Source organism: Trichomycterus rosablanca, chromosome 15 (assembly GCF_030014385.1).
Source record: "Trichomycterus rosablanca isolate fTriRos1 chromosome 15, fTriRos1.hap1, whole genome shotgun sequence".
Lineage (NCBI taxonomy): Eukaryota > Metazoa > Chordata > Actinopteri > Siluriformes > Trichomycteridae > Trichomycterus > Trichomycterus rosablanca.
In genome coordinates, this window is record NC_086002.1 from 13,669,386 (window position 1) to 13,681,957 (window position 12,572).

A 12,572-nucleotide genomic window follows, 5' to 3' on the forward strand; every position below is an offset into this window, starting at 1 on the left:
CAAGGCACACGTATATGGACATTTGACCAATAACTTGTTGGGCTTCCAAAACCATTGCCCTATCCCTTGTCTGGGCTGAATTTTTTTGCAAACCCCTTCTAATGCACAACATGGGTGGAAAATGACCCATATTCATCCATTCAAGAATATTTTCATATGCACATTATTCAGTTATTCATGTATTTGCTGTCTTAGCTAATAAAAGCTATCTATACTACAATATGTAAACAGCTAGCAAGCAAATAGTATTGGACATATTCAAGATTCAAGAGCCTAATCTTTGCTTGTCTTTCAAAAGATCAGTAAATATGTTTTTGACTACAAACACTTACAAATGTCAGTAGTTCCTGTCAAATTCCATAGTAAATCATAAGCGTCATTTTTGACCCATGTTGTGCATTAGAAGGGTAGTGATACAAAAATGATTTTTATTAAAAAAGTAAAAAAATATAAAACTGAAATAAGGATTTGTGATAAAAAACAAGTTAATTGAGGAATTCATGGAAGCTTGAATGACGAAATTAATTTATTGCAAATATATAGAAAATAAAAACTCAGTTGGGTCATTTTTGACCCAGGTTGTGCATCAAAGGGTTAAGGGTTCGGGGCTCCATCACACCAAAAATGGCTCCGCTTCATACAGGAACAGATAAGGGTCTTTCCCAAACTGTTTTTGAAACACCCGTACTCAATTATTAGAAAGGGTGTCTACATACTTTGGCCATAGATTGTAGAAGCTCCGTATCTGTTTCTATCAGTTGTTCTGAATTCTTTTAAACCACGTACCACACTTTACCGAGGCAAAATCAAAACATGCCACCTATAAGCGTTTTAAAAGGGTTGTTTACATCACCCACATACACACACACACCTTTTATGCCCAATACTTTAGTGGAGAGCCTGTTTGGGATTCTGCATTGGCGGTATATCTGAAATCCCTTTCTTGTAAGCATCGTTTCGATGCAGATGTTGCAAGCTGGTCTTATAATTATTACACTCACTCACTCACTTTCTTAACCGCTTATCCAATTAGGGTCACGGGGCGTTTAGGGTGCGGTTGCTGCAGAATATGCCAGCTTTTCAATGGGCGCAAGGCACACAGTAACACCCTGGATGGGGCGCCAGTCCATCGCAGGGTAGACACGCACACACATACACACACCCATTCACCTATAGGGCATTTCAGTGTCTCAAATTAACCTGACTGCATGTTTTTGGACTGTGGGAGGAAACCGGAGCTCCCGGAGGAGAACGCAGACTCCTCACAGAAAGGACCCGGACCGCCCCACCTGGGGATCGAACCCAGGACCTTCTTGCTGTGAGGCGACAGTGCTACCCACCGAGCCATTGTGTTGCCCCTTATTATTATTATTCAAGACCATAGCCAGTAAACCATTACTGCCCTATAACCAATGATGGGAACACTGATGGATCCTAACATTATGCAAAGCTTATTTATTTATTTATTTATTAGGATTTTAATGTCATGTTTTACACTTTGGTTACATTTATAACAGAAACGGTAGTTACTCATTACACAAGATTCATCAGTTCACAAGGTTAATGTCAAACACAGTCATGGACAATTTTATATCACCAATTCAGCTCACTTGCATGTCTTTGGACTGTGGGAGGAAACCGGAGCTCCCTGAGGAAACCCACACAGACACGGGGAGAACATGCAAACTCCATACAGAAAGGACCTGGACTGCCCCACCTGGGGATCAAACCCAGGACCATCTTGCTACCCACTGAGCCACCGTGCCGCCCTTATGCAAATAGGGTTATTTATACTGGGGGCATATCTGAATATTGGTGGGTATTGTTATTATTATACTTTACTAGGTCTTCATAAGGTATAAAAGTCACGATGTTTAAAAAATGGTGCATACTGAGTATTTATAATCAAACATTACACACATACTGATTATTTAAATAGAACCATTAAAACACTCATGCATTTTAAAAACATATAGGTTTTTATTTCCGTGCTTGCGGCGCATTTTCGGAGGTCATCTGGCATTAATGTACTGCTCAAATGAATAACCTGTGGTTCAAAAGGGAAGCACTAATTTTTACATAAAGCTTTTTCTTCCCATTTATGCCTGTTAAAGGGAAAAACGCTTATCGTGGCTTAATGGACTAAAACAACGACTTAAAAACACCAAACTACTCTCAATTACTAGTGGTCATAAGTGCTGCTCTTTACTGGTGAAATGATGAACGTGTGGTTCAGAAGGGAAGCACTAATTTATACATAAACCCTTTTTCCCCATTTAAAGTTATTATAAGAAAAAAAGCTTAACGTGGCCTAATGCACTAAAACAACGACCTAGAAACACCAAATTACTAGTGGTCTTACACTGATCAGCCATAACATTAAAACCACCTCCTTGTTTCTACACTCACTGTCCATGTTATCAGCTCCACTTATCATATAGAAGCACTTTGTAGTTCTACAATTACTGTCTGTAGTCCAGCTATTTCTCTACATACTTTTTTTTTAACCTGCTTTCACCCTGTTCTTCAATGATCAGGACCCCCACAGGACCACCACAGAGCAGGTATTACTTAGGTGGTGGATCATTCTCAGCATTTACATTTACATTTTTGGCATTTAGCAGACGCCTTTATCCAAAGCGACTTACATTACAGTTACAGTATACAGTCTGAGCAATTGAGGGTTAAGGGCCTCGCTCAAGGACCCAACGGTGAGGCTTGAACCAGCGACCTTCTAATTACTAGTCCAGTACCTTAACCGCTAGGCTACGACTTGCACTGCACTGACGATGTATGTTGAAGTCACCCATCAAAACTATGTAGGTAGAAGATGCACTGACAAAATTTAGGACTTCAGCCAACTCTGACATAAAAACAGAGATTTAATTCTTGGGAGGACGGTAAACCAGTACTATATGTGTTGTAATACGACCCAGGATCTTAATGATCGTATACTCAAAGGACGAGACCAATTGGGACTCACATATACTTAGATTGATACTATTGTGAAAAAGCACAGCTAGGCCTCCACCCCTACCAGATAATCTATTGCTGCTGTTTGAGTTGGTCATCTTCTAGACCTTCATCGGTGGTCATAGGACGCTGCCCACGGGGCGCTGTTGGCTGGATATTTTAGGTTGGTGGATTATTCTCAGTCCAGCAGTGACAGTGAGGTGTTTAAAAACTCCAGCAGCGCTGCTGTGTCTGATCCACTCATACCAGCACAACACACACTAACACACCACCACCATGTCAGTGTCACTGCAGTGCTGAGAATGATCCACCACCTAAATAATACCTGCTCTGTGGGGGTCCTGACCATTAAAGAACAGCATGAAAGGGGGGTAACAAGCATGTAGAGAAACAGATGGCCTACAGTCAGTAATTGTAGAACTACAAAGTGCTTCTATATGGTAAATGGAGCTGATAAAATTGACAATGTGTAGACACAAGGCGGTGGTTTTAATGTTATGGCTGATCGGTGTAAGTGCTGCTCTTTACTGCTCAAACGATAAACGTGTGGTTTAAAAGGGAAGCAATTTTACATAAAGCTTTTTCTTCTCATTTAAACATTAATGTGGCTTAATGCACTAAAACAACGACCTAGAAACACCAAACTTATAACTGGTTATAAGTACTCTCTACTGCTGTTGATGGTTTATTGTTTCTTCGGTGTTTATAGACCCACTCACTCACTGTCTTAACCGCTTATCCAATTAGGGGGGGGGGCTGGAGCCTATCCCAGCTTTTCAATGGGCGCAAGGCACACACTAACACCCTGGACGGGGCACCAGTCCATCGCAGGGTAGACAAACACACATACACCTACAGGGCAATTGTGTCTCCAATTAACTTGACTGCATGTTTTTGGACTGTGGGAGGAAACCGGAGCTCCCGGAGGAAACCCATGCAGAAACAGGGAGAACATGCAAACTCCACACAGAAAGGACCGCTTTGATGGCGCCTGCACAAAGATGAGAAAAGAGTGCTCTCAGGGTGTCTCTCCATACACAGTGCTGAGCTGCACTACACTCGTTAAAAGTGTAGGTGATAAGATGCATACGGCATGCTGCCCACGTGTCGGAGGGGGCGTGGGTTAGCTTCGTTCTCCTCAATCAGAGCAGGGATCGGCATAGGTGGAGAGGAAGTGTGATGCAATCGGGCCATTGGACGTGCTAAAAAGGGGAGAAAATGCATAAACACAATATATATATAAAAAAATAATCAAGTACCCTATTTAAGAACCACAGATTTATACCATGATTTTCAAAATCCTCATTTTTGTTTAGCAGGTGTGTATTAATTCCTAATAACTGGTGTGCTGGTGGTATTTCTCCATGTAAACAAGCCAACGAGACTGAAGTGAGCTCTGAGTAAACAGGTTCTCAGCACAGGGATACATAACAAAATGCTATGCTATTTGTTGCTAATTATTTAAAAAAATAAATCTAATGCAGATTCGGTTTTGAATGCAAGGACTGCACCGGAACGTTCCTGAAGGGGTTAAACCTCGCATCCAGATGGGACAGCTGTTTTAATAACAAACTCTTGTGACTCTTTCTTAAATCAACAAGCGGTGTTCCGACAGAAAGGACCTGTGATCACACGACCACCGAGACTACTCGACAAACGTGGCCTCAGTCAAACACCGCGGTTTGACGGACTCTTTTTTTTTGTTTACATTTGTTAAACTGTCAGAACAAAAAAAAAAACAATGTTGCTACATTAAATAGATCGAATGCAATATTAAAAAGGGATTTGTCGTTTCTCACAGGGGTGGAGGAGATGATTTAGAGCCGGAAAAGCGGTGACATCGGTTTCTGCGGCCACCTGACGTCAGACAGTGAATTCATCTCACACACACACAAACACAGACGAACAAGCAGGAAACACATTTCATTGATTGGTTATTAGAAGCAAATTCATGTTAATGAACGTGCCTCAACAATGTAATCAACCCCAAAACTACAACCCCACTTGTATTTGATTGCAGACAGTTTGAACCCGAGATATTTCATGTTTCTTTTCTGCTCAACTTCATTTTATTTATTAATAAACATCCATTCCTGCATTTCAGGCCTGCAACACATTCCAAAAAATGTTGGGACGGGGACAATTTAGGGCTAGTAATGAGGTGAAAAAGCTAAATAATGATGTGATTCCAAACAGGTGATTGTAATCATGGTTTGGTACAAAAGCAGCATCCAGGAAAGGCTGAGTCTTTGATAAGCAAAGATGATCAGAGGATCTCCAGTTTGTCAACAAATGTGTGAGAAAATTATTGAAATGATTAAAAACAATGTACCTCAAAGAAAGATTGGAAGGGATTTGCATATTTCTCCCTCTACAGTGCATAATATCATTCAACCATTCAAGGAATCAGGAGGAATTTCAGTGCGTAAAGGCCAAAGGCGCAAGCTTAAGCTGAACGCCCGTGATCTTCAATCCCTTAGACGGCCCTGCATCAAGAACCGCCACTCAACAATAGCTGATATAACCACATGGGTGAGGGATTACTTTGTCAAGCACTACAATACAGAGTTACATGCACAAATGCCACTTAATACTTTACTGTGCAAAAAATAAGCCTTATATTAACCATGTCCAAAAGCAGCGTCGACTTCTCTGGGCTCAGAGGCATCTAGGATGGACCATCACACAGTGGAAACGTGTATTGTGGTCAGATAAATAAGCATTCCAGGTCTTTTTTTGGAAAAAATTGACGTGTGCGCTCCGGACCAAAGACGAAAAGGACCATCCAGACTGTTATCAGCAACAAGTCCAAAAGCCAGGGTCTGTCATGATATGGGGCTGTGTCAGTGCCCTTGGCAAAGGTCATTTACACTTCTGTAATGGCAGCATTAATGCAGAAAAGTACATTGAGATCTTAGAGCAATATGTGCTGCCTTCAAGACGTCATCTTTTCCAGGGACGTCCATGCATTTTTCAACAAGACAATGCAAAACCACATGCTGCACACATTACAAAGGCATGGCTGCGGAAGAAGAGGGTACGGGTACTGGACTGCCCTGCCTGTAGTCCTGACCTGTCCCCAATAGAGAACGACGACCCCGTACTGTTGCACATCTTAAGACGTGTTTGCAGGTAGAATGAGACAAAATAAAAGCTGAAACACTAAATCACTTGGTCTCCTCGGTGCCAAAACGTCTTTTAAGTGTGGTGAAAAGGAATGACAACATTACAAAGTGGTAAATGCTTTAATGTCCCAACTTTTTTTTTAATGTGTTGCAGGTCTGAAATGCAGGAATGGATGTTTATTAATAAATGAAATGAAGTTGATCAGACATGAAACAAAACATGAAATATCTCAGGTTCATTCTGTCTGCAATCAAATAAAAGGCAAAGTAAATGTAAGAAACTCAAGTCAAAGCTGTTATAGAAACCCTATCACCAATCTGTGGAGAGAAATAAATTTGCTTTACATGATTAATCTGCATCTGAAGAGGAACAAGCCAAAATTGCTAAATTAACTATATAGATAGATAGATACAGTGGTGTTCAAAAAAATAGCAGTGATTTTAAAAAAGCGAATAAAGCACAAAATCATTATAATAACTTTTATTTCCATAAATGCAAATGCACTGAAAATACTACACTTTTAATTCTAAATCAAAACATTAACAACATTTAGCCAGTTTGTGTTCATCCTTTACAGAAAATTAAAAAAAATGAATATTAGGCTGTTCAAAATATTAGCAGTGCCAGCATTTTTCTTTAAAAACTCAAAAAATGGATCTATAACATAAAAAAATGTTTGAGGTTTCACTTTACTTTAAATTACTGAACTAATATTTAGTGGCAGAACAATTGTTTCCGAGATCTGTGTTGCATGGAGTCGACCAACTTCTGGCACCTCTGAACAGGTATTCCAGTCCAGGATGATCAGACTACATTCCACAGTTCTTCTGCAATTTTGGGTTTTGCCTCAAAAAAACGTGTTTCAGATATCAGCCCACAAGTTCTCTCTGGGATTGAAGTCAGGGGATTGGGCTGGTCACTCTATTACCTCAATCTTGTTTGTCTGTAACCAAGATGTTTTGGGTCATTGCCATGTTGAAACATCCATTTTAAGGACATTTCTTCTTCAACATTTCTTCTTCAACATGATCTCCTCAAGTATTCTGATATATTTAAACTGATCCATGATCCCTCGTATGCCATAAATAGGTGTAACACCATGGTATAAAAAACATCCCCATATCATCATTTTGTACCACCGTGCTTTACTGTCTTCACAGTGAACTTTGGCTTGAATTCAGTGCTCGAGGGTCGTCTGACATACTGTCTACAGCCACTAGACCCAAAAAGAACAATTTTGCTTTCACCAGTCCACAAAATGTTAAGCCATTTCTCTTTGGACCAGTCAATGTGTTCTTTGTCAAATGTTAACCCATTCAGGACACGTCTTTTTCTTAACAGCGGGACTTTGCAAGGAGTTCTTGCTGGTAAATTGGCTTCATTTAATCATCTTCTGTACTCACTGGTAAATTTAGATGTTCCTTGATCTTTCTGAAGGTGATCATTGACTGAGTATTTGCTATTTTGGCTAATCTTCAATCCAATTGAACAGTAGTTCCACACTTCCTTCCGCATCTTTCAGGTTTTGGTTGTCACTTCAAGGCATTTGAGATCATTTTAGATGAGCAGGCTATAATTTGCTGCACTTTTCTGTATGTTTTTTCCATCTACAATCAACTTTTTAATCAAAGTACGCTGTTCATCAGAACAATGTCTGGAACAACCCATTTTACCCAGTATTTCAAAAGGAAATGTGCTATGACCAACCTGTGCAACATTTGCCACCCTCCTACCTTAAATAAGGGCCAAAATTTACACCCGTTCTTCTGCAGAATGAATGACTTCACCAATTGAACTCCTCACTGCTATTATTTTGAACAACCCCCTTTCAATCAATGCTTTGATTACTCAGAATGAGCGGGATTCATGTCCTAATTGTTGGGTTTGTTTTGTTTTCATTACTCTACTACACTTTCAAGTAAATTATTTGCTATGTAGAAATAGCATTTCTACTAAAAACAGTGATTTATCAAGTTAATGGTGTTGGACTGCTATTATTTTGAACACTACTGTATAGATAGATAGATAGATAGATAGATAGATAGATAGATAGATAGATAGATAGATAGATAGATAGATAGATAGATAGATAGATAGATAGATAGATAGATAGATAGATAGATAGATAGATAGATAGATAGATAGATAGATAGATAGATAGATAGATAGATAGATAGATAGATAGATAGATAGATAGACAGACAGACAGACAGACAGACAGACAGACAGACAGACAGACAGACAGACAGACAGACAGACAGACAGACGATAGATAGATAGATAGATAGACAGACAGACAGACAGACAGACGATAGATAGACAGACGATAGATAGATAGATAGATAGATAGATAGATAGATAGATAGATAGATAGATAGATAGATAGATAGATACAGTGGTGTTCAAAAAAAATAGCAGTCCAACACCATTAACTTGATAAATCAAAGTTTTTAGTAGAAATGCTATTTCTACATAGCAAAAAATTTACTTGAAAGTGTAGTAGAGTAATGAAAACAAAACAAACCCAACAATTAGGACATGCATCCCGCTCATTCTGAGTAATCGAAGCATTGATTGAAAGGGGGTTGTTCAAAATAATAGCAGTGAGGAGTTCAATTGGTGAAGTCATTCATTCTGCAGAAGAACGGGTGTCAATTTTGGCCCTTATTTAAGGTAGGAGGGTGGCAAATGTTGCACAGGTTGGTCATAGCACATTTCCTTCTGAAATACTGGGTAAAATGGGTTGTTCCAGACATTGTTCTGATGAACAGCGTACTTTGATTAAAAAGTTGATTTTAGAGGGAAAAAACATACAGAGAAGTGCAGCAAATTATAGCCTGCTCATCTAAAATGATCTCAAATGCCTTAAAGTGACAACCAACACCTGAAAGATGCAGAAGGAAGCGTGGAACTACTGTTTGAATGGATCAAAGAATAGCCAGAATGGCAAAGGCTCAGCCAGTGATCACCTCCAGAAAGATCAAGAAACATCTGAAGTTCCCAGTGAGTACAGAAGATGATTAAATGAAGCCAATTTACCAGCAAGAACTCCTTGCAAAGTCCCGTTGTTAAGATAAAGACGTGTCCTGAATGGGTTAACATTTCCCAAAGAACACATTGACTGGTCCAAATAGAAATGGCTCAACATTTTGTGGACTGGTGAAAGCAAAATTGTTCTTTTTGGGTCTAGTGGCCGTAGACAGTATGTCAGAGGACCCTCGAGCACTGAATTCAAGCCAAAGTTCACTGTGAAGACAGTAAAGCACGGTGGTACAAAACTATGATATGGGGATGTTTCTCATACCGTGGTGTTACGCCTATTTATCACATATGAGGGATCATGGATCAGTTTAAATATATCAGAATACTTGAGGAGATCATGTTGCCCTGTCGAAGAAGAAATGTCCTTAAAATGGGTGTTTCAACATGACACTGACCCAAAACATCTTGGTTACAGACAAACAAGATTGAGGTAATAGAGTGACCAGCCCAATCCCCTGACTTCAATCCCAGAGAGAACTTGTGGGCTGATATCTGAAACACGTTTTTTTGAGGCAAAACCCAAAATTGCAGAAGAACTGTGGAATGTAGTGTAATCATCCTGGACTGGAATACCTGTTCAGAGGTGCCAGAAGTTGATCGACTCCATGCAACACAGATCTCGGAAACAATTGTTCTGCCACTAAATATTAGTTCAGTAATTTAAAGTAAAGTGAAACCTTAAACATTTTCAGTTTATAGATCCATTTTTTGAGTTTTTAAAGAAAAATGCTGGCACTGCTATTTTTTTGAACAGCCTAATATTCATTTTTCTGTAAAGGATGAACACAAACTGGCTAAATGTTGTTAATGTTTTGATTTAGAATTAAAAGTGTAGTATTTTCAGTGCATTTGCATTTATGGAAATAAAAGTTATTATAATGATTTTGTGCTTTATTCGCTTTTTTAAAATCACTGCTATTTTTTTGAACGCTACTGTAGATAGATAGATAGATAGATAGATAGATAGATAGATAGATAGATAGATAGATAGATAGATAGATAGATACTTTATTGAGAAATTAAAGAACAGGGTGAATACTTAATTTTACCTTTTTTTCCTCCCAATGTAGTGTAGCCAATCTGCTGCTAAGGACACCGATGGCGTCCAAGGAGGGTGTATATTCGCCTGGCACACACTCCCTCTTGCGATCCCCAGATCTCCATTTACTGTACAGGCACCCTCGCCAACCACTTACACAGTGTTGATAACCCCACCTCTTCAGTTTCTTTCCCACCCAGCAGACTAGAAGCCAATTGTCTGCTGCATGTATTAGCCAATTGTGCTTGCTAGAGGGCACCCAGCCAACCGGTAGCAGAGTCAAGATTCAAACCTGGGGCTCAGAATCTCAGAGCTGGTGTGCTAGCGGATTATCCTACTGGGCCATTAAAATTTAAAAAAAAAAATGCATTTTCTCCCCTTTTAGCGCGTCCAATTGCGTCACGCTTCCTCTCCACCAGTGCCGATCCCTGCTCTGATTGAGGAGAACGCAGCTAACCCATGCCCCCTCCGACACGTGGGCAGCAGCCGTATGCATCTTATCACCTACACTTTGACGAGTGCAGTGCAGCTCAGCGTTGTGTATGGAGAGACACACCCTGAGAACACTCTTTTCTCATCTCTGTGCAGGCACCATCAATCAGCCAGCAGAGGTCGTAATTGCACCAGTCATGGGGGAGAGAGAGACCCCATACGGCCAATCCTTGTTCATGTGGCCGCTTAGCCTTAGCCGGCAGGCAGAGATGAGATTCGATACGATACGATGTATTCGAGATCCCAGCTCTGGTTCCAGCGTGTGTTTTTACCGCTTTTAATGCAAAATCTAAAAACTACATTTCCTACAAATTCTAGCTCATGACGAATCATTCATGTGAGGAAAAATGGCTGCAGGATACATTTTATTATCCAGCACTGTGCACATCTGATCATTCCTACAGTACATTTGCAATCACTCCCAGGAAAAGGATTAAAAAACTAAAACAATGCAGCTGAATAACATTAAATCGTGTTTTATTATTACAAATGATTTTTATAAAACATTTACAATCACTCTGTGGTTTTAGGGTGGATTATAATAACTGCAGTAAGCCCCTGATGCGGCACATCGATCCTCTGCTTGACTGAACCAGAGTTCTTCCTCGTTTTTCGACGTCATCGGCTTGATTTGTACATTTTTGAGGTACTGTGAATCGCATTTTGAAAAGTAGTTGGACGTTTATTTAAAACCTGGCAGCATCCCAAAACACACCCAAGCTTAATCATCATACACCTGCAAGCTTTGCTGTTAGAAACATTAGCACTGAATTTAATAAGAAAGTATGAAATGATGCTAAGCGTGAACGGAACCTGTGTGGATAATGACAGTGAAGTGTGCACACATCCCCACTCAGAGTGACCAGTGTCCCCGGTCAGCCAAAATTCACCACTAGTCTTTGCTTTCACTAGAATTTCATTTTTAAGGCATACATTAGCATAAAATACACTCAGTTATTTCATGTCATTTTGCATCAACTGCTTTATTCTGGTCAGGGTCGTGGCAGATGCTAGACGCAGGACGGGAATAAACTAGACTAGAATCCATCGCAGGCCTTCGACTCATACATAGTCGATCACGTCTGTGTAGACGGCAACCAGGTGATAGCACAGCTGAGATCCAGGTTCGAATCTAGCAAAACAGACCACCTACACAAAACCCTAATCTGGCATTAGCTTGGCAAATCAGTATACTTTGTCTTATATACAGTGTATCACAAAAGTGAGTACACCCCTCACATTTCTGCAAATATTTTATTATATATTTTCATGGGACAACACTATAGACATGAAACTTGGATATAACTTAGAGTAGTCAGTGTACAACTTGTATAGCAGTGTAGATTTACTGTCTTCTGAAAATAACTCAACACACAGCCATTAATGTCTAAATGGCTGGCAACATAAGTGAGTACACCCCACAGTGAACATGTCCAAATTGTTCCCAAAGTGTAAATATTTTGTGTGACCACCATTATTATCACTGCTTTAACCCTCCTGGGCATGGAATTCACCAGAGCTGCACAGGTTGCTACTGGAATTCTCTTCCACTCCTCCATGATGACATCACGGAGCTGGTGGATGTTAGACACCTTGAACTCTTCCACCTTACACTTGAGGATGCGCCACAGGTGCTCAATTGGGTTTAGTCCATCACCTTTACCTTCAGCTTCCTCAGCAAGGCAGTTGTCATCTTGGAGGTTGTGTTTGGGGTCGTTATCCTGTTGGAAACTGCCATGAGGCCCAGTTTTCGAAGGGAGGGGATCATGCTCTGTTTCAGAATGTCACAGTACATGTTGGAATTCATGTTTCCCTCAATGAACCGCAGCTCCCCAGTGCCAACAACACTCATGCAGCCCAAGACCATGATGCTACCACCACTATGCTTGACTGTAGGCAA